Source organism: Motacilla alba, chromosome 3 (assembly GCF_015832195.1).
Source record: "Motacilla alba alba isolate MOTALB_02 chromosome 3, Motacilla_alba_V1.0_pri, whole genome shotgun sequence".
NCBI classification, from domain to species: Eukaryota; Metazoa; Chordata; class Aves; order Passeriformes; family Motacillidae; genus Motacilla; species Motacilla alba.
The window spans coordinates 4,122,215-4,141,503 of NC_052018.1; the positions used below are offsets into that span (position 1 = coordinate 4,122,215).

At 51.8% G+C, this 19,289-nt stretch overlaps 2 long non-coding RNA genes across 2 annotated transcripts; both read right to left on the reverse strand.

The window, feature by feature from the left end:
* Window positions 1–4,748: 4,748 nt before the first annotated feature.
* LOC119699399 lies at window positions 4,749–6,613 on the reverse strand. The gene is made up of 4 exons (XR_005256402.1): window positions 6,435–6,613; window positions 6,021–6,108; window positions 5,526–5,652; window positions 4,749–5,039 (listed from the first exon to the last, which is right to left on the reverse strand). It is a non-coding gene; the product is annotated as an uncharacterized LOC119699399 (long non-coding RNA).
* A 2,148-nt stretch (window positions 6,614–8,761) lies between these two features.
* On the reverse strand, window positions 8,762–10,649 carry LOC119699400. Its single transcript, XR_005256403.1, has 3 exons — window positions 10,414–10,649; window positions 9,504–9,612; window positions 8,762–9,019 (listed from the first exon to the last, which is right to left on the reverse strand). It is a non-coding gene; the product is annotated as an uncharacterized LOC119699400 (long non-coding RNA).
* Between the last annotated feature and the right edge of the window lie 8,640 nt (window positions 10,650–19,289).

Consider the following 19,289-nt stretch of genomic DNA (forward strand, 5'->3'; position numbering starts at 1 on the left):
AAACAGGAAAAGGAATTTTTTTGCTGCCTGTGACTCCAGCCTGGCCTCTGTGGTCTTCCCCTTCCAATGCTGCAGACAGCAGCAGACATGATAATAATGAATTGAATGTATAGAAAGATGGAGGACTCAAGTGATGCTGACGTGAAGCGCTGCTGTGGATACTGAGTATTTCATGTAGAAAAAATGCAAATGAAAGAAGGCACGGCAAATCTTTTGGTTCAGGTATTTATTTTATCCCCATCAAGCTCATGAGTCCCATGTGAGTTCTCCTTGTAGCTCTGTCAGGCTCCCTGAGGGTCTTCACTGCCATCTCTTTAAGGAATGGCTCCTGCTGCAGGTTTTGCAGCTGGGCCTGGACCTGGGACCTTATAACAAGGCTGTGGATATTTTTGGGTAGAGACTTTGCCACTATGCCCACAATTCCCCGTCTATGTCTTCTGGCATGGGAGTAGGGTATGGAGAAACGAATGTAATCTGGGCCTGTAAACACCACAACAGTGTTCCTGTTCCCCCAGAGGGAGCATCTGCAGGGCAGCCCCACCACAGGCACCCCACCCAGGCTGGCCCAGCAGGTGCTGCCAGGCTCAGCGTCACCAAAGCAGGGCCAGGCAGGAGCATCCCCAGGGCCACACGTGCTGCTCAGCCCCAGCACCATGCCCAGGGCCTTCTGCTGCCACCAAGGCAGTGGCAGCCCCAGGGGCAGCAGGCACAGCAGCCCTCCAGCAGCAGCAGCCGGACAAACACACACGGCCCAGCCCTGCAATGCCAAAGTGCTCGTCTTTATTCAAGCCGGGAAAAGCAGCCCCTGGCCCAAAGACACCGGGGCTGGCACCACAGGGCTGCAGCCCAGCAGCACCCAGCAGGAGCAGCTGCCACTGCTGCTGTCAGCCCAGCTGGGCACCGCACAGCCAGGGAGGGCAGGGGACATCAGGAGGGGGGGACATCAGCAGATAGGGGCATCCGGAGGTGGGGATATCAGCAGGTGGGTCCAGCAGCCAGAAGTGAGGGCCATGTCCTGCTTGGGAATTTCAGAGTCTCATCCCCAGAGACTGTAGGAAGAAAGAAAACAAGCTCATCACCTGGTGTAACTTTCCCTGCCACTCTCTCCCCTGCCCTGCAGTGCCCAGGCTGTGCTGCAGCAGAGTCAATCTCAGGGGAGGTGAGGTGCAGTCCTTAGTGCAGACAGGTTGGAGCTGGGCTATCTCAGTGCTGGCAGCCCTGGCTCCAGGTCTGTGCGGATGCAGCCAGATCTGGATCATGTCGTCAGTGCTGCCCAAGGACAGGGAATGTTTCCCTCTTTGGTGGCTCTGGCAACTCCTCTGCAGAACCTGAAAGGGGCCATGGGGACTGGAGGAGAGTGGGGAGGCCCTGGCAGACCTGAGGCTGTTGCAGCCCCTCTCAGGGCAGCTCCAAGCATGTTTCGTTCCCTCACCTCCTCTCTACCTTCAATCCTCAAGGGTGCTGATCCTTTAGCTACTCAGGGGCCCTTAAACATCTTCTGCCATGACAGAAACTATTGTAGTTCCAAAACTTACTTTTTGCAGCAAAAGAAGAACCTGGAACAGCTTCCTTTGATGACAAAGGGGAACTTGCACTTCAAAAATCCACAGTACCCATTTTCTCGCTGACATTGTTCCTTGTTTGTTGGCTCCAAGGAGGACCCTGCTCAGTGAAAAAGTTCAAAGATAATGTGGCATAAATATCAAAAATATGTCTGGTTCCAGAGCAGCTGCTGCTGGCTCTGAGTCCCAGTCTTGTATGGGAGCTGAGCAACAAACCCAACATCTTAAATTCTCCAGTCAAAAGTTCATGTTTTCTACAGCAATGTGTGCATGTGGGGAAAGTCAGAGGCAAAGAGCAGCAGGAGCTACAGGAATTGTTGTGCTGGATCCTCAGCTGCCCAGACCTTCCTCACAGCAAATCCCTCCCAAATATTATGAATACCTAAGAATTGTGGTCACTTAGCAGGACCTGACAAACCCCTCTGGTGGGGGTTCCCAGCTCAGCCATGTCCCCTCTGTCCCTCTCACCTGCAGCACTGTGGACCAGCAGGAGGAGCAAGGGGAAGAGCAGGTAGAGGATCCGCATGGCTGATGCCTGTCCTGGGTCTTCTTGGGGCTGCAGAGGGAACACACCAGGAACCAAAGCAGGGTCAAGGATTTAGGGGACTCTTTGTGCCTGGAGAGGCCAAGCGAAATGAACTCTTATCCAAAGCTGTCCATTGACCAAGTCAGCCCAAAGGTGGGTACCCAAACACCCTGCACAATCCCCTGAAGTCAGCAAAGTGTTCCCAGCTCTGCTTGCAAGTATCCATCCTCAACTCCAGATCATTCCCAGGATCCTCACTAGGCCCACTCCCCATCCCTGTGCAGCACTGACCCAGGAAGGAACAGGAGGGCAGGGAAGAGTCTTGTTGGTCTGGAAGTGACTCCCCAGCAACCTACCTGAGAAAGGTGTTGGTTCAGAGCACACCAAGGCAGAAATGGTCTGCAACAAACCAAGCTGGAATCACTTGGGTGAAGAGTCCAGCGCAGGGAGTGTCCCTGGGCCCCAAAGACGCCGGTTTTGCTTTGTTTCCAGGGGTGGGATGGGCCCCAGTTGCTGCTGACACAAATGGCCTGGGCCAACCCGGGAGTGCCCCATGGCTGTGGGGCTGCTGGGGCTGGCCCTGGTCCCTCCCTGCTGCAGGGCCAGAGGCTGAGGTGCCTCCTGGGGCTGTTGCAATCAATGTCACCGTTGTCCCCATGCAACACCTCTTGTGACACCCGTGGCACAGCGGCAACGGGCTGTGGGGCCAGCAGGGATATCCTTGGGATGGGCACAGGAACTGGTGGGTGCAGGCACCAGCACCAGTGCAGTCCTGGGGGAGCAGAATACTTCTTTCACAGAATCACCTCTGCAATGGTTTGGGTTGGAAGGGATCTGAAAGATCATCTCCTTTGACCCCACACCATGGGCAAGGACATTTTCCACTATCCCAGGATGCTCCAAGCCCCGTCCAACCTGGCCTTGCACACTTCCAGGGATCCAGGTGCAGCCACAGTCTCTCTGGGCACTATGTGACAGGGCCTCACCACCGTCACAGGGAAGGATTCCTTCCTAATATATCTGAGTTAAACTCTGTCAATGTGAAAACATTTCATTCTGTCCTATCCTCTGTCTTTGCTTCTCTGATTGAAAAACCACCTGGTATAGGATATTCAAATAGTCACAGAATATGGAAAACAATTATGGAAACTTCAAGAACATCTTATTAGACAACAGCTCCGTGCACCTGACAAGTAAGGGGGATAAGCAGTGCTCATTCTAGTGATGCTTCTGATAAACTGAGAGGATCACCAGGATAGATGACAAATTCCGTAAAGCAGGTGATCCAACAAAATCATGCCTCCTTCTTCTGCCAACCAAGGTGAAGAAATACAAGCTGGATGCAGCCATCACTTGTCAATGCAGTGTGCTCAATGCCAGCCATGCCACTGGGAGAAGTGACAGTCCTTGCCAGGCAGGAGGGCCTGTGCCATGTGCCCAAGTTGGCAGCTCCTTCTCCAGGTGTTTGGCAGAGCAATCTGGTCCCCCAAACTACAAGCATTTTCTCATGCACAACCCTGAGATGTGAAGTCACAGTGACAAGGTGACAATCATAAAAATTGTGGGAGAGGGATTCTGGACTCTCAGCAGAAGCAGAGGCACCACCTCTGCTGATGGGGCACCCCCACATTACTGATGGTGGCTTCACTGGAAGGGTTTCTTGAAGGGACTCAGAAAAGGTTCCATTCTGTGCCAGAGCAGCAGATTGGTGCTGGTTTCCAGTGAGCAGGGTCTGTGTCTGTGTCCTTGGACGTGTCCCTTTGTCCCTGCATGTGTCCCACAAACAACAGCACGGCAGAGTCCTTACACAAGGCTGGATGACACAAGGCCCTGGATTGGGAAGCCTTGTCTGAGGTGTCAGAAGAGGAAACCAAAGCCTCCTTTTCTGTGGTGCAGGGGGAGAAACAGGAAAAGGAATTTTTTTGCTGCCTGTGACTCCAGCCTGGCCTCTGTGGTCTTCCCCTTCCAATGCTGCAGACAGCAGCAGACATGATAATAATGAATTGAATGTATAGAAAGATGGAGGACTCAAGTGATGCTGACGTGAAGCGCTGCTGTGGATACTGAGTATTTCATGTAGAAAAAATGCAAATGAAAGAAGGCACGGCAAATCTTTTGGTTCAGGTATTTATTTTATCCCCATCAAGCTCATGAGTCCCATGTGAGTTCTCCTTGTAGCTCTGTCAGGCTCCCTGAGGGTCTTCACTGCCATCTCTTTAAGGAATGGCTCCTGCTGCAGGTTTTGCAGCTGGGCCTGGACCTGGGACCTTATAACAAGGCTGTGGATATTTTTGGGTAGAGACTTTGCCACTATGCCCACAATTCCCCGTCTATGTCTTCTGGCATGGGAGTAGGGTATGGAGAAACGAATGTAATCTGGGCCTGTAAACACCACAACAGTGTTCCTGTTCCCCCAGAGGGAGCATCTGCAGGGCAGCCCCACCACAGGCACCCCACCCAGGCTGGCCCAGCAGGTGCTGCCAGGCTCAGCGTCACCAAAGCAGGGCCAGGCAGGAGCATCCCCAGGGCCACACGTGCTGCTCAGCCCCAGCACCATGCCCAGGGCCTTCTGCTGCCACCAAGGCAGTGGCAGCCCCAGGGGCAGCAGGCACAGCAGCCCTCCAGCAGCAGCAGCCGGACAAACACACACGGCCCAGCCCTGCAATGCCAAAGTGCTCGTCTTTATTCAAGCCGGGAAAAGCAGCCCCTGGCCCAAAGACACCGGGGCTGGCACCACAGGGCTGCAGCCCAGCAGCACCCAGCAGGAGCAGCTGCCACTGCTGCTGTCAGCCCAGCTGGGCACCGCACAGCCAGGGAGGGCAGGGGACATCAGGAGGGGGGGACATCAGCAGATAGGGGCATCCGGAGGTGGGGATATCAGCAGGTGGGTCCAGCAGCCAGAAGTGAGGGCCATGTCCTGCTTGGGAATTTCAGAGTCTCATCCCCAGAGACTGTAGGAAGAAAGAAAACAAGCTCATCACCTGGTGTAACTTTCCCTGCCACTCTCTCCCCTGCCCTGCAGTGCCCAGGCTGTGCTGCAGCAGAGTCAATCTCAGGGGAGGTGAGGTGCAGTCCTTAGTGCAGACAGGTTGGAGCTGGGCTATCTCAGTGCTGGCAGCCCTGGCTCCAGGTCTGTGCGGATGCAGCCAGATCTGGATCATGTCGTCAGTGCTGCCCAAGGACAGGGAATGTTTCCCTCTTTGGTGGCTCTGGCAACTCCTCTGCAGAACCTGAAAGGGGCCATGGGGACTGGAGGAGAGTGGGGAGGCCCTGGCAGACCTGAGGCTGTTGCAGCCCCTCTCAGGGCAGCTCCAAGCATGTTTCGTTCCCTCACCTCCTCTCTACCTTCAATCCTCAAGGGTGCTGATCCTTTAGCTACTCAGGGGCCCTTAAACATCTTCTGCCATGACAGAAACTATTGTAGTTCCAAAACTTACTTTTTGCAGCAAAAGAAGAACCTGGAACAGCTTCCTTTGATGACAAAGGGGAACTTGCACTTCAAAAATCCACAGTACCCATTTTCTCGCTGACATTGTTCCTTGTTTGTTGGCTCCAAGGAGGACCCTGCTCAGTGAAAAAGTTCAAAGATAATGTGGCATAAATATCAAAAATATGTCTGGTTCCAGAGCAGCTGCTGCTGGCTCTGAGTCCCAGTCTTGTATGGGAGCTGAGCAACAAACCCAACATCTTAAATTCTCCAGTCAAAAGTTCATGTTTTCTACAGCAATGTGTGCATGTGGGGAAAGTCAGAGGCAAAGAGCAGCAGGAGCTACAGGAATTGTTGTGCTGGATCCTCAGCTGCCCAGACCTTCCTCACAGCAAATCCCTCCCAAATATTATGAATACCTAAGAATTGTGGTCACTTAGCAGGACCTGACAAACCCCTCTGGTGGGGGTTCCCAGCTCAGCCATGTCCCCTCTGTCCCTCTCACCTGCAGCACTGTGGACCAGCAGGAGGAGCAAGGGGAAGAGCAGGTAGAGGATCCGCATGGCTGATGCCTGTCCTGGGTCTTCTTGGGGCTGCAGAGGGAACACACCAGGAACCAAAGCAGGGTCAAGGATTTAGGGGACTCTTTGTGCCTGGAGAGGCCAAGCGAAATGAACTCTTATCCAAAGCTGTCCATTGACCAAGTCAGCCCAAAGGTGGGTACCCAAACACCCTGCACAATCCCCTGAAGTCAGCAAAGTGTTCCCAGCTCTGCTTGCAAGTATCCATCCTCAACTCCAGATCATTCCCAGGATCCTCACTAGGCCCACTCCCCATCCCTGTGCAGCACTGACCCAGGAAGGAACAGGAGGGCAGGGAAGAGTCTTGTTGGTCTGGAAGTGACTCCCCAGCAACCTACCTGAGAAAGGTGTTGGTTCAGAGCACACCAAGGCAGAAATGGTCTGCAACAAACCAAGCTGGAATCACTTGGGTGAAGAGTCCAGCGCAGGGAGTGTCCCTGGGCCCCAAAGACGCCGGTTTTGCTTTGTTTCCAGGGGTGGGATGGGCCCCAGTTGCTGCTGACACAAATGGCCTGGGCCAACCCGGGAGTGCCCCATGGCTGTGGGGCTGCTGGGGCTGGCCCTGGTCCCTCCCTGCTGCAGGGCCAGAGGCTGAGGTGCCTCCTGGGGCTGTTGCAATCAATGTCACCGTTGTCCCCATGCAACACCTCTTGTGACACCCGTGGCACAGCAGCAACGGGCTGTGGGGCCAGCAGGGAAATCCTTGGGATGGGCACAGGAACTGGTGGGTGCAGGCACAGCAACCAGTGCAGTCCTGGGGAGCAGAATTGTTCTTGCATAGGCTCACAGGATCACCTCTGCAATGGTTTGGGTTGGAAGGGTCCTTAATCATCATCGATCATCTCATTTGACCCCACACCATGGGCAAGGACCTTTTCCACTATCCCAGGATGCTCCAAGCCCCGTCCAACCTGGCCTTGCACACTTCCAGGGATCCAGGTGCAGCCACAGTCTCTCTGGGCAACATGTGACAGGGCCTCACCACCGTCACAGGGAAGGATTCCTTCCTAATATATCTGAGTTAAACTCTGTCAATGTGAAAACATTTCATTCTGTCCTATCCTTTGTCTTTGCTTCTCTGATTGAAAAACCACCTGGTGTAGGATATTCAAATAGTCACAAAATATGGAAAACAATTATGGAAACTTCAAGAACATCTTACTAGACAACAGCTCCGTGCACCTGACATGTAAGGGGGATAAGCAGTGCTCACTCTAGTGATGCTTCTGATAAACTGAGAGGAACATCAGGATAGATAACAAATTCTGTAAAGCAGGTGATCAAACAAAATCATGCCTCCTTTTTTTGCCAACCAAGGTGAAGAAATACAAGCTGGATGCAGCCATCACTTGTCAATGCAGTGTGCTCGATGCCTGCCATGCCACTGGGAGAAATGACAGTCCTTGCCAGGCAGGAGGGTCTGTGCCATGTGCCCAAGTTGGCAGCTCCTTCTCCAGGTGTTTGGCAGAGCAATCTGGTCCCCCCAAACTACAAGCATTTTCTCATGCACAGCCCTGAGATGTGAAGATGTGAAGTCACAGTGACAAGGTGACAATCATAAAAAATGCCAGAGAGGGATTCTGGACTCTCAGCAGAAGCAGAGGCACCACCTCTGCTGATGGGGCACCCCCACATTACTGATAATGGGTTCACTGGGAGGGTTTCTTGAAGGGACTCAGAAAAGGTTCCATTCTATGCCAGAGCAGCAGATTGGTGCTAGTTTCCAGTGAGCAGGGTCTGTGTCTGTGTCCTTGGATGTGTCCCTTTAGCCCTGCATGTGTCCCACAAACAACAGCACAGCAGAGTCCTTACACAAGGCAGGATGACACAAGGCCCTGGGTTGGGAATCCTAGTCAGAAGTGTCGGAAGAGGAAAACAAAGCCTCTTGTTCTCTGGTGGAGGGGGAGAAACAGGAAAAGGAACTTTTGGGCTGCCTGTAACTCCAGCCTGGCCTCTGTGGTCTTCCCCTTCCAATGCTGCAGACAGCAGCAGACATGATAATAATGAATTGAATGTATAGAAAGATGGAGGACTCAAGTGATGCTGACGTGAAGCGGTGCTGTGGATACTGAGTATTTCATGTAGAAAAAATGCAAATGAAAGAAGGCACAGCAAATCTTTTGGTTCAGGTATTTATTTTATCCCCATCAAGCTCATGAGTCCCATGTGAGTTCTCCTCGTAGCTGTGTCAGGCTCCCTGAGGGTCTTCACTGCCATCCATTTAAGGAATGGCTCCTACTGCAGGTTTTGCAGCTGGGCCTGGAGCTGGGACCTTATAGCAAAGCTGTGGATATTTTTGGGAAGAGACTTTGCCACTATGTCTACAACTCCCTGTCTATGTCTTCTGGCATGGGAGTAGGGTACTGAGAAACAAATGGTATCTGGGCCTGTAAACACCACAACAGTGTTTTTCTTCTCCCAGAGGGAGCATCTGCAGGGCAGCCCCACCACAGGCACCCCACCCAGCCTGGCCCAGCAGGCACTGCCAGGCTCAGCGTCCCCAAAGCAGGGCCAGGCAGGAGCATCCCCAGGGCCACACGCGCTGCTCAGCCCCAGCACCATGCCCAGGGCCTTCTGCTGCCACCAAGGCAGTGGCAGCCCCAGGGGCAGCAGGCACAGCAGCCCTCCAGCAGCAGCAGCAGGACACGCACACACGGCCCAGCGCTGCAATGCCAAAGTGCTCGTCTTTATTCAAGCCGGGAAAAGCAGCCCCTGGCCCAAAGACACCGGGGCTGGCACCACAGGGCTGCAGCCCAGCAGCACCCAGCAGGAGCAGCTGCCACTGCTGCTGTCAGCCCAGCTGGGCACCACAGAGCCAGGGAGGGCAGGGGACATCAGGAGGGGGAGACATCAGCAGATGGGTCCAGCAGCCAGAAGTGAGTGGATGTCCTTCTTGGGAATTTCAGGGTCTCATCCCCAGAGTCTGTAGGAAGAAAGAAAACAAGCACATCACCTGGTGTAACTTTCCCTGCCACTCTCTCCCTTGCCCTGCAATGCCCAGGCTGTGCTGCAGCAGACTCAGGCTCAGACGAGGACTTTGTGTAGTCCTTAGTGCAGACAGGTTGGAGCTGGGCTATCTCAGAGCTGGCAGCCCTGGCTCCAGGTGTGTGTAGATGCTGCAAGTTTGGGATCATGTCCTCAGTGCTGCCCAAGGACAGGGAATGTTTCTCTCTTTGGTGGCTTTGGTGAGTGGGGAGTCCCTGGCTGACCTAGGCTTGGCAGTCCCTCTTCCAGGGCAGCTCCAAACCCATCAAGGTCTTTTCCCTTTTTTTTTTTTTTTTTTGGCATCTACCACAAAGCATAAATGCAGGAGAGTATTTTCAGCCGTTGGCAAGAAGGAAATTTGTAACAGATTCTTTCTAGGGAAAAAGGATGAATCTTCCCCCAGCCAGGATTCCAGAGCTTACCCTCTGCAGCAGATGGTTTGTCCTGTACATCTACCAATAGGCCTTGCAGGGGGGACACATCTCCCAAAAGAACAGTACCCTCTTCTTTGTTTGCATTGAAGTTCACTTCCTATTTCCACGAGGAAAGGCACACATGAACCATTAAAGCAACAATCAAGGAGAGCAATGTTATAGTCAGGCTGATGCTCCCCATGAGTTTCAGGCCAAGAGAAGGGCTCATCTCCAACCCCCTACAGTCCCCCCTACAGTCACATCTTCAATTGCAATTTGTCTCCCCTCGAAAATCCCTGTGACCCTTAACTGGAGACACACTGGAACAGAGAGTAGAAAGGATCAGCGTGAGGTTGAGGAAGAGTCGTGCTGGCTCCAGCTGTGTTCCTAACTCTGCCTGGACCAGCACAGCTGCCAGGCAGTAAGGGATTCCTCACATCCCTTGTCTTGGTTGTGCCATGATTTCTGTGACCTCTGATGAAAAGTCCTTGTCCAGCCATTACAGGGATCATCCCCTGGGGCAATGAGGTTTTCGGACACTCAGTGGATGAACTCCTGGGTAAGAAATGTCACCATTGTGGCGCAGGAAACCCCCCATCCTAACACCTCATGGGGCTCTCTGCCATCCCTCTGCACGGCAAGAGAACATCCAGAGAGTCCCAAACACGAACAGCTGGGTGCAGGCTTGGAGCCTGAAACCAAACCCCTTCTCAATCCACAGAAGAAGCCAGGATTCTCTTTCCATGGGCTCTCTCCAACCCAAACTGGTGTCTAGCTGGAAACTCACTTGAAAAACCCCTTTGATCTCAATCCCCTGTTTTCTTCTCATCATCCCCACAAACACAGTCACTTCCAGGGATATTGAATTACCCTGATAGGGCTCACACTTTCTCCCCACCTTCCCTTCCTCCCCTCTCACCTGCAGCACCCTGGACCAGCAGAAGGAGCAGGGGGAAGAGCAGGAACAGGATCTTCATGGCTGCTGCCTCTCCTGGGTCTTCACAGAGCTGCAGAGGGGACACCAAGGCAATGGGGACATGCAGGATCCCAGGTGGGGCAGAAACCTGGGCTCTGTGGCTCAGCAAAGTGCAGAGGGGCTGCCTCCAGCCACATCTGTTCATGTTTCCTTTACCTTTCCCTAAAAACAATTCTCAGGTGTATGCCTGCCTTCAGACCTTGAGAGTATTCCACTGTCTCAGTCTCTGGGAAATAAATAACCTATGCTGATTCAATTACCTTCCTCACAGGTCTTTTAAAACCTTTTCCCAGAGCATAGACTGCAGATCTGGGACCCACTGTTGCTGACAAAATCAAAATAAATGGCCAGTGAAATTTGGGAAATGCAGAGATAAAATTGCCATTGAAATTATGGCAATACAGGGCTGTTCCTCCTTTGACTTTATGTATCAAACACATGCCCCAAACACCTGCCCAACCAACTCTGCTTCCCTGGGATCAAGAATATTCTCCCAGCTCAGCTTGGCAGTGCCCATCCCCAGTTCCAGAGCATTCTCAAGATTCCCAGCAAGGACATTCCCCAGCCCCACACTTGCTGCCCCTGCCCTGGGCAGCACTGACCCAGGGAGCAGCCAGAGGGCAGGGAAGTGGCCAGAAATGGGAGAAGAAATCAACCTTTTGCAGTAATTGAAAGCATGAAATGATGGGAAATATCCATACTGATTTGGTAAAAGTGCCTCCCTGTTTTAATAAGGAAGTCCCCCATTCTCACAACAATGATCTCATCTCCCTCTTGCAGCAAAGGCTCCAACCAAGTCTCTCCTGCACTTAGGAAACCAAAAGTTCGCTTTCTACATGATCTGGACTCATAGACTTCATAGACTCATAGACTATTAAGACTTTTATTCTCTTTCCCAGGTATCTCTGATGGCCAAATTTTGCACCTGGGTTCTTCCAGCAATTTGTGCTTCAGGAGATTCTCCTCTGCTGAGCTTTGAGCTGAGACCCTGAGTGGGCAGCATTCCAGGGAAAGACCATGCACTCACCTGCCTGGAGAAGGTCTGGATGTTCAGGCAGTAGCAAACCCAAGAGGAACCTGGCTGTGTGCAGGTGCCCTTGGGGCCAGGGAATGCTGCAAGACCCCAAAGACGCTGGGTTTATAGCAGTGCTGGTGGGTGGGACAGGCCCCAGTTGCTGCTGGCACAAGTGGCCTGGGCCAACCCAGGAGTGCCCCATGGCTGTGAGGGTGCTGGGGCTGGCCCTGGTCCCTCCCTGCTGCAGGGCCAGAGGCTGAGGTGCCTCCTGGGGCTGTTGCAATCAATGTCACCGTTGTCCCCATGCAACACCTCTTGTGACATCCACGGCACAGCAGCAACAGGCTGTGGGGCAGGAGAGGGCTGGGATGGACAAGGAAGAGTGATTCATGCTGGGAAGAGGAGAAATGAGGAAAACGCTTCCTTCTTTGTGTCCTCTCATTTTATTAAGTCTACAAATACCCAGAGTGGGATGTGGAAGATCAGACTGAATACTGCAAATGTGCTCATCTTTGTACGGTGAAAGATTTACCTCTCATTTCACCTCAACAGCCTTGTTTGCATAGTTTGTAGAGAAGAGGGACAAAATAAAATTTCAGGTTTAGCACAGGGGAAGGAAAGAACACAGGAAGAAGGGTTGATATGAACATCTCTCACCAAACTATCCAGTTCTAGAGAGCAATGTCAACAATTTAGCAGAGGAAATATCCACAATCAGCACCAGGGAAAGATCTGATTGGGTATTAGGAACAGTTTCTTTGAAGAATCAGTAATCAGTTTTGGGACAGGCTGCCTAGAGAAGTGGCAGAATTACCAACTCTGGAGTATTTAAAAGCCATCTGGATGTGGCATTTAGGGACTTGGTTTAGTGGTGGACTTGGCAGTGCTGAGGCAATTGTTGCACTCAATGAGCTTAAAGGGCCTTTCCAACATCACTAATTCTATGACTCTCTGATTCCTGGGAGAGAAAGCTGTCCCTGAGCCAGGCAGGGTCCCCAGTTACCATTATACCCACAAGTACATGGACGCAAATATGTAGTGAACCATTCAAATGCCAGCACCTGAGGTTTGCTCTACAGACAGGGAGAGCCCTTGCCTTTCATGGACCAGAGAACTGTCACTCCAGACTGCCTGAGATGGGCAGAGAGGCCAGGACATTCTGCATACTCCCAAGGGAAAACAAATGTGGTAATTTCCACAGCAATGGCACCATTTCAAATGTCACCCAGCCCAAGATTTGAACAGCTTCCTCCTGCTCCTGTTTGCTGGGATGGGGTGTGGAGCAGCACAGCCACAGCAAGAAGGGCTGTGGTGCTGGAACAGGACAAGGAGGAGCAGCAGGGGCAACTCTTTCGGGTCACCATGGCCATGCCCGCTCAAGGGACAGCCCCCAACACAACTTAGCATATAAAACTGTGGCTGTTAGGGAGAGCAGACACATGGAACTGGCAGGACCAGCACAGGCATCCCGATTCCCCAGAGGGAGCATCTGCAGGGCCGCCCCACCACAAGCACCACACCCAGGCTGGCCCAGCAGGCACTGCCAGGCTCAGCGTCCCCAAAGCAGGGCCAGGCAGGAGCATCCCCAGGGCCACACGCGCTGCTCAGCCCCAGCACCATGCCCAGGGCCTTCTGCTGCCACCAAGGCAGTGGCAGCCCCAGGGGCAGCAGGCACAGCAGCCCTCCAGCAGCAGCAGCAGGACAAACACACACGGCCCAGCCCTGCAATGCCAAAGTGCTCGTCTTTATTCAAGCCGGGAAAAGCAGCCCCTGGCCCAAAGACACCGGGGCTGGCACCACAGGGCTGCAGCCCAGCAGCACCCAGCAGGAGCAGCTGCCACTGCTGCTGTCAGCCCAGCTGGGGACCGCACAGCCAGGGAGGGCAGGGGACATCAGCAGATAGGGGCATCAGGAGGTGGGGACATCAGCAGATGGGTCCAGCAGCCAGAAGTGAGGGGTATGTCCTGCTTAGGAATTTCAGGGTTTCAAGTCCACATACTGTAAAAAGAAAACAGACAAGCTCATCACCTGGTGTAACTTTCCCTGCTACTCTCTCCCCTGCCCTGCAATGCCCGGGCTGTGCTGCAGCAGACTCAGGCTCAGGGGAGGTGAGGTGCAGTCCTTAGTGCAGACAGGTTGGAGCTGGGCTATCTCAGTGCTGGCAGCCCTGGCTCCAGGTCTGTGCAGAAGCAGCAAGTTTGGGATCGTGTCCTCGGTGCTGCCCAAGGACAGGGAATGTTTCTCTCTTTGGTGGCTTTGGTGAGTGGGGAGGCCCTGGCTGTCCTGGCACTCCTTCAGCCCCACTCAGGACACCTCCAAACCCCCAAAGCCTTTTCCCTTTCATTTTTGAGCATCTCTCTCAAAGCATAAATGCAGGAGAGTATTTATCATGAGTCATCAATAAAGAAATTTGTAACAGATTCTTCTGTGGAAAAAAGAGAAAACTCTCTTCAGCCAGAAAATCCAGATATTACCTTTTGCAGCACAAGGCTGTGTCTGTACATCTTCCAATAGTTCTTAGAGGGGGGCGACATCTTACAGAAGAACAGATTCCTCCTCTCTCTCTGCATTGAATTCTACTCCCTGTTTCCATGAGGAAAGACATACACAGAATAATTACAGCAGTAATCTGGCAGAGTGGGGTGAGCTTGCAGTCCTGCTGGCAGGACTCCTTACATCCCACATCCCTGTTCTGGCTCTGCCATGATTTGTGTGACCTCTGATGAAAAGTCCTTGTCCAGCTCTTGCAGGGATTATCCCCTGGGGTGATGAGGATTTGGAACACTCAGTGGATGAACCACTGCGTAAGAAGTGTCACTTCTGTGTCCCAGGAAACCCCCCCATCCAAACACCCCCTGGGGCTCTCTGCCATCCCTGTGCAGGGCAAGAGACTCCTAAACAGGAATAGCTGAGTGCAGGCTTGGAGCCTGAAACCAAACCCCTTCCTGACTCACAGAACAGGCCAGGCTTTTTTTTCCCATTGAGTCACTCCACCCCAAATCAGTGTCCATCTGGAAACTCACTCAAAAAAACAGCTTTGATCTTGATACCCCATTACCTTCTCATCATTCCCACAAGCATGGTCACTTCCAGGGACATTGAATTCCCACTGCTGGTTGTTCACACTTTCCCCCATCTCCCCTCTTCCCTTCTCACCTGCAGCACCCTGGACCAGCAGAAGGAGCAGGGGGAAGAGCAGGAACAGGATCTTCATGGCTGCTGCCTCTCCTGGGTCTTCACAGGGCTGCAGAGGGGACACCAGGGCAATGGGGACATGCAGGACCCCAGGTGGGGCAGGAGCCTGGGCTCTGTGGTTCACCAAACTGTGGATGGGCTGCCTCCAAGCCACAGGAAATGAGGTTTCCTCTCCTTTTGTCTTTAAAACAATTCTTAGGTCTGTGCCAGCCTTCAATGCCTGGGGTATTCCACTATGTCTTAGTCTATAGGAAATCAATGACCTAAGAGGATTCATTCCCATGACCTCCCTCAGAGCTCTCCCAAAGACCTTTCCCCACAGCACAGACCACAGAACTGAGGTCAACAGTTGCCAATTCAAACCAAACAAAAGACCAGTGAAATTTGGGAGAGGCAGATAAAATTGCTTTTGGAATTGCTGAAAGCCTGAAATTACGGGAAATCTCTGCACTGCTGTGGGAATAGAATCTCCTTCCTTTCTTAGGGAAAGCCCCCATTCCCCCAGCAAAGATCTTGTCTCCCTTCTGCACCATCAAGGCACCATTCCAGTCTCTCCTGTACTTAGGAAACTTCAGGTCCACTTTCCACAAGTTCTGGCCTCTTAGACTCACATGAAGGCTTTTATTCTCTTTCCAGCGTCGCGGTTTAACGAAGTCTGGTTTTCAGTTGGGGGCCGGTCCACAGGCCGTGGGGGTGGTTCCCTGTCCCAGGGGAGCCAATCAGCTGGCTGGTTTTGAAGATTGACACCTGGTTCAACCACTTAAAAGAGTTGAACATGCCTCCATGAAGACACATTTAAAAATGAACGGAGGCTAGGAAAGGTCTCTTGCCTTCTGGTCTTTGAACAGGAAACTTCTCAGGCTGTGCAGGCCCTGTGTGGCCAGGCTGGCTCGGCCTGCAGGAGGATGTGGCATGGCTGAGATTTCTGTCCTCTGATGGGTGGTGAGCAGGCTGCTGAGCCCCTCACTGGGGACCCAGCCAGGCCCTGTCCCGGTGGGGCAGCTCAGGCCCCTTCCCAGCAGGACTGTGCCCCTTTCCCAAAGGAGCCCCCAGGTCCTTTTTTCCAGCAGCAGTGCTGGGCCGTGCTGGCTGGGGGCTATTGTGGCATTCACATTCTCTGAAAAAAACCCTTTGCCCAGGATTTTTCCCCTGGGAAGCTGAGAAGCCTCAGGGAAAATGGAAATAATTCTTATCTCATTTGCTTCTCCTGTGTTGTGCTCACATGTGGAATGTGTTTGGAGATTGTTTACCCACAGGTGATTGTTGCATTGGATTCTGGTGAGTTGTTTTCATTCATTGGCCAATCGGTGCCAAGCTGTGTCAGGACTCTGGAGAGAGTCACAAGTTTCCATTATTATCTTTTTAGCATTCTGTAAGTGTCCTTTCTGTATTCTTTACTATAGTATAGTTTAGTATTCTTTACTAAACTATATACTATATACTATCTATATATAGCTATCTATAGCTATCTATAACTATATACTATCATGAAGTAATAAATTAGCCTTCTGAGAACATGGAGTCAGATGCATCATTCCTTCCTTCGTCAGAGATCCTGGCAAATGCCATAGGCTGTACTGGCACTGGGGGCAGCCATGCAGCCAGGACCAGCACCGGCTGCCATCGGTGCTGGGGACGGCCTTGAGGCCAGGAGCATCCAGAGCCACGTGGCTGCTGCCATCCTGGACTGGAAGCGGCCATGTGGCCATGACTGCGTGGCCAAAATCAGCACGACCAGGACAACAGTGCACAGCCGTATCTGCCTCAGCATGAAGGGAAGAGATGAGAATCTTGACTCCATGTTTCAGAAGGCTGATTTATTGTATTGTGATATATATTATATTAAATTGCGATACTGAAACTATACTAAAAGAAAGAGCAAGGAGACATCGGAAGGCTAGAAAGGAATAGCAAGGAATGATAACAAAAGCTCATGAAAAGCTCATGACTGCTCTGAGCCTTGACACAGCTGGACTATTGACTGGTTGTCAAGTAGAAACAATGTGAGACCAATCAAAGATGCGCCTGTTGGTAAACCATCTCCAGACCACATTCCACAGCCATCAGACAGTTATTGTTTACATTTCTTTCCTGAGGCCTCTCAGCTTCTCAGGTGAAAATCCTACCAAAAGGATTTTCATAAAATACCACAGTGACAGAGCTGGTGGCCAGCACGGTTTGCACGGTGTTGGCAGAGACCTCGTGACCAACAGCGAGAGGCACTGTGAGCAATTTTCCCAATGAAGAGCCTGGATGGGATCAAACTTTCAGCACTGCAGAACTCTGTAAAAACTGTTTCAATTGATAAAGCTTGAGAACAAATGAGAACACACTGGTTCTCTCCTGAATAAGGAAAAGGAAAGGGTGAAGACACGATGAGAGAACAACATGGGACATTGAGGTCAGCGAGGAAGGAGTCAAATTTTAGATGGGAGGGGATTGAGGAGATGCCTTAGTTTTTGGGCTGAAATTCTCTTGTGGGGCTATGGTGAAGATATAATTGATATATCAGGCTTTGTTTTTTCCCTGTAATTCATGGATTGCACTGGGGGGATGTACCATTCTAACTACAGCTGTGAGCAGAAGAACCAGTGTTGAAATAAGCAGATGTTCCAGTATGTTCTCATATGATCCAATGAGAAGCTTGAACAGAGAGAGATGAGAAATTTTGCCCCAGGAATAAAAGAGGAAAACCTGTGTTTTCCCAGAGATGGATGAAGAGAACTTTTGCTTTTGTGCTAGGACAGCTCACCCTTAAAATATCGCCCCAATAAGTTGACATAGCCCATGAGAGCAGCTGCGGGAGAGCTGCAAGGCATCGGGGGTGGGGGTGGGACTTTCACACTGTGAACACATTTTCCTTTCCTGGGCAGCTGATTCACTGTTACATTGAAGCCACGAGGGAACTGTTTCTTGTGGAAAGGTCTCCATGGCACAGCAAGAGAGATTCCTCTCCCTAAGAGAACCGAAGAAAGACTATTTTAGAGGTGGTAAACTGACTGAAAGTCCCAGGTTTTGTCTTGTTACAATGTCAGTGGGAAAGAAAAGAGGGTGTGGAGGGAGGGGAATTGTTCTGAAAGTTTAGTTGGATTTCTTCTTCTTATTTTATTTAATTCTGTTAATAATTTTTTTCTTTATACCCGTTGAAGTTTTAGCAGCAGAAAATGAGTAAATAATTCTAGTGGGTGCATGGGCATTTGGCCAGCATTAGACCCACTGCACCCAGCCATCTCTGATGGCCAAATATTCCACCTGGCTGCTTCCAACACTTTGTCTTTTCAGAGACCCTGTGGTGCTGGGCTTTGAGCTGGGACCATGAGTGGGCAGGATTCCAGAGAGAGAGACCATGCATTCACCTTCCTGAAAAAGATCTTGGTGTGCAGGCAGCAGCAAACAGGAATGGCTGTGTGCAGATGCCCTTGGGGCCAGGGAATGCTGCAGTGGCCCAAAGACGCTGGGTTTATAGCAGTGCTGGTGGGTGGGACAGGCCCCAGCTGCTGCTGGCACAAGTGGCCTGGGCCAACCCAGGAGTGCCCCATGGCTGTGGGGGTGCTGGGGCTGGCCCTGGTCCCTCCCTGCTGCAATCAATGTCACCGTTGTCCCCATGCAACACCCACGTCTTGTGACACCTGTGGCACAGCAGCAACAGGCTGGGCCGGGGGAACAGATCTGCACTGCAGAGGTGAGGGGAGCTTGTGGTGACAGCTGCAGGGTCAGTGCCAGGACAGGTGAGCACAGGGAGAGGAAGGGCCATGGCAAGCAGGGATGGTCTGAAGATCCCTCACCAAAATGTCCACTTCTGGGAGGCAACGGCCGTGGAAGCTTTTGGGTTTGGGCTGTCTTCTCTAAGGTCACAGCTGAGACCATCAGAGGAAACGGCTTAATTAGCACTAGGAAAGTTTTAGATTGGATATTAGGAACAATTTCTTGGAAGAAAGGGAGGTCAGACATTGGATCAGGCTGCCCAGGGCACAGAAGGAGTAACCATCGCTGGTAGGATTTAACAGCCATATAGATGTGGCACTTGGAGACGTGTTAATGCTGGGGGAATGGTGGGACCCGATGATCTCAAAGGGCTTTCCAAACATTAGTAATAAAAAGCCATTATAATACATTACATTACATTAAAATACATTACATTTTAAAAAAATCATAATACAAACATTAGTAGTAAAAAATTCTCTGAGTCCATGACTCTTGTGAGGGAAAGTCTTCACTGCAACAGGCAGGGACACGAGTTGCTCCCATGGGCATCTGGACCTGGACACACACAGGTATTGAGTCACTCAAATCCCAATGCCTGAGGTTTGCTTTGCAAGCATGGACAAGTCACTGCTGTCAATAGAGGAGTGTTGTCACCCCAGACTGCCTGAGATGGGCAGAGAAAAGACAACACATTTATTACCTGTGTGTAAAATTTTGGACATTTCTTGGCCATGCTAAATTTGGAGCCTTTTCACTGCTCACCTGAATCAGGAGCTACATGATCTCCTCCTCCTCCTGTCTGCTGGGATGGGGTGTGGAGCAGCACAGCCCCAGTGGGGAGAGCCGTGGGCTGGAACAGGACAAGGAGGAGCAGCAGGGGCAGCTCCCATGGGTCACTATGGCC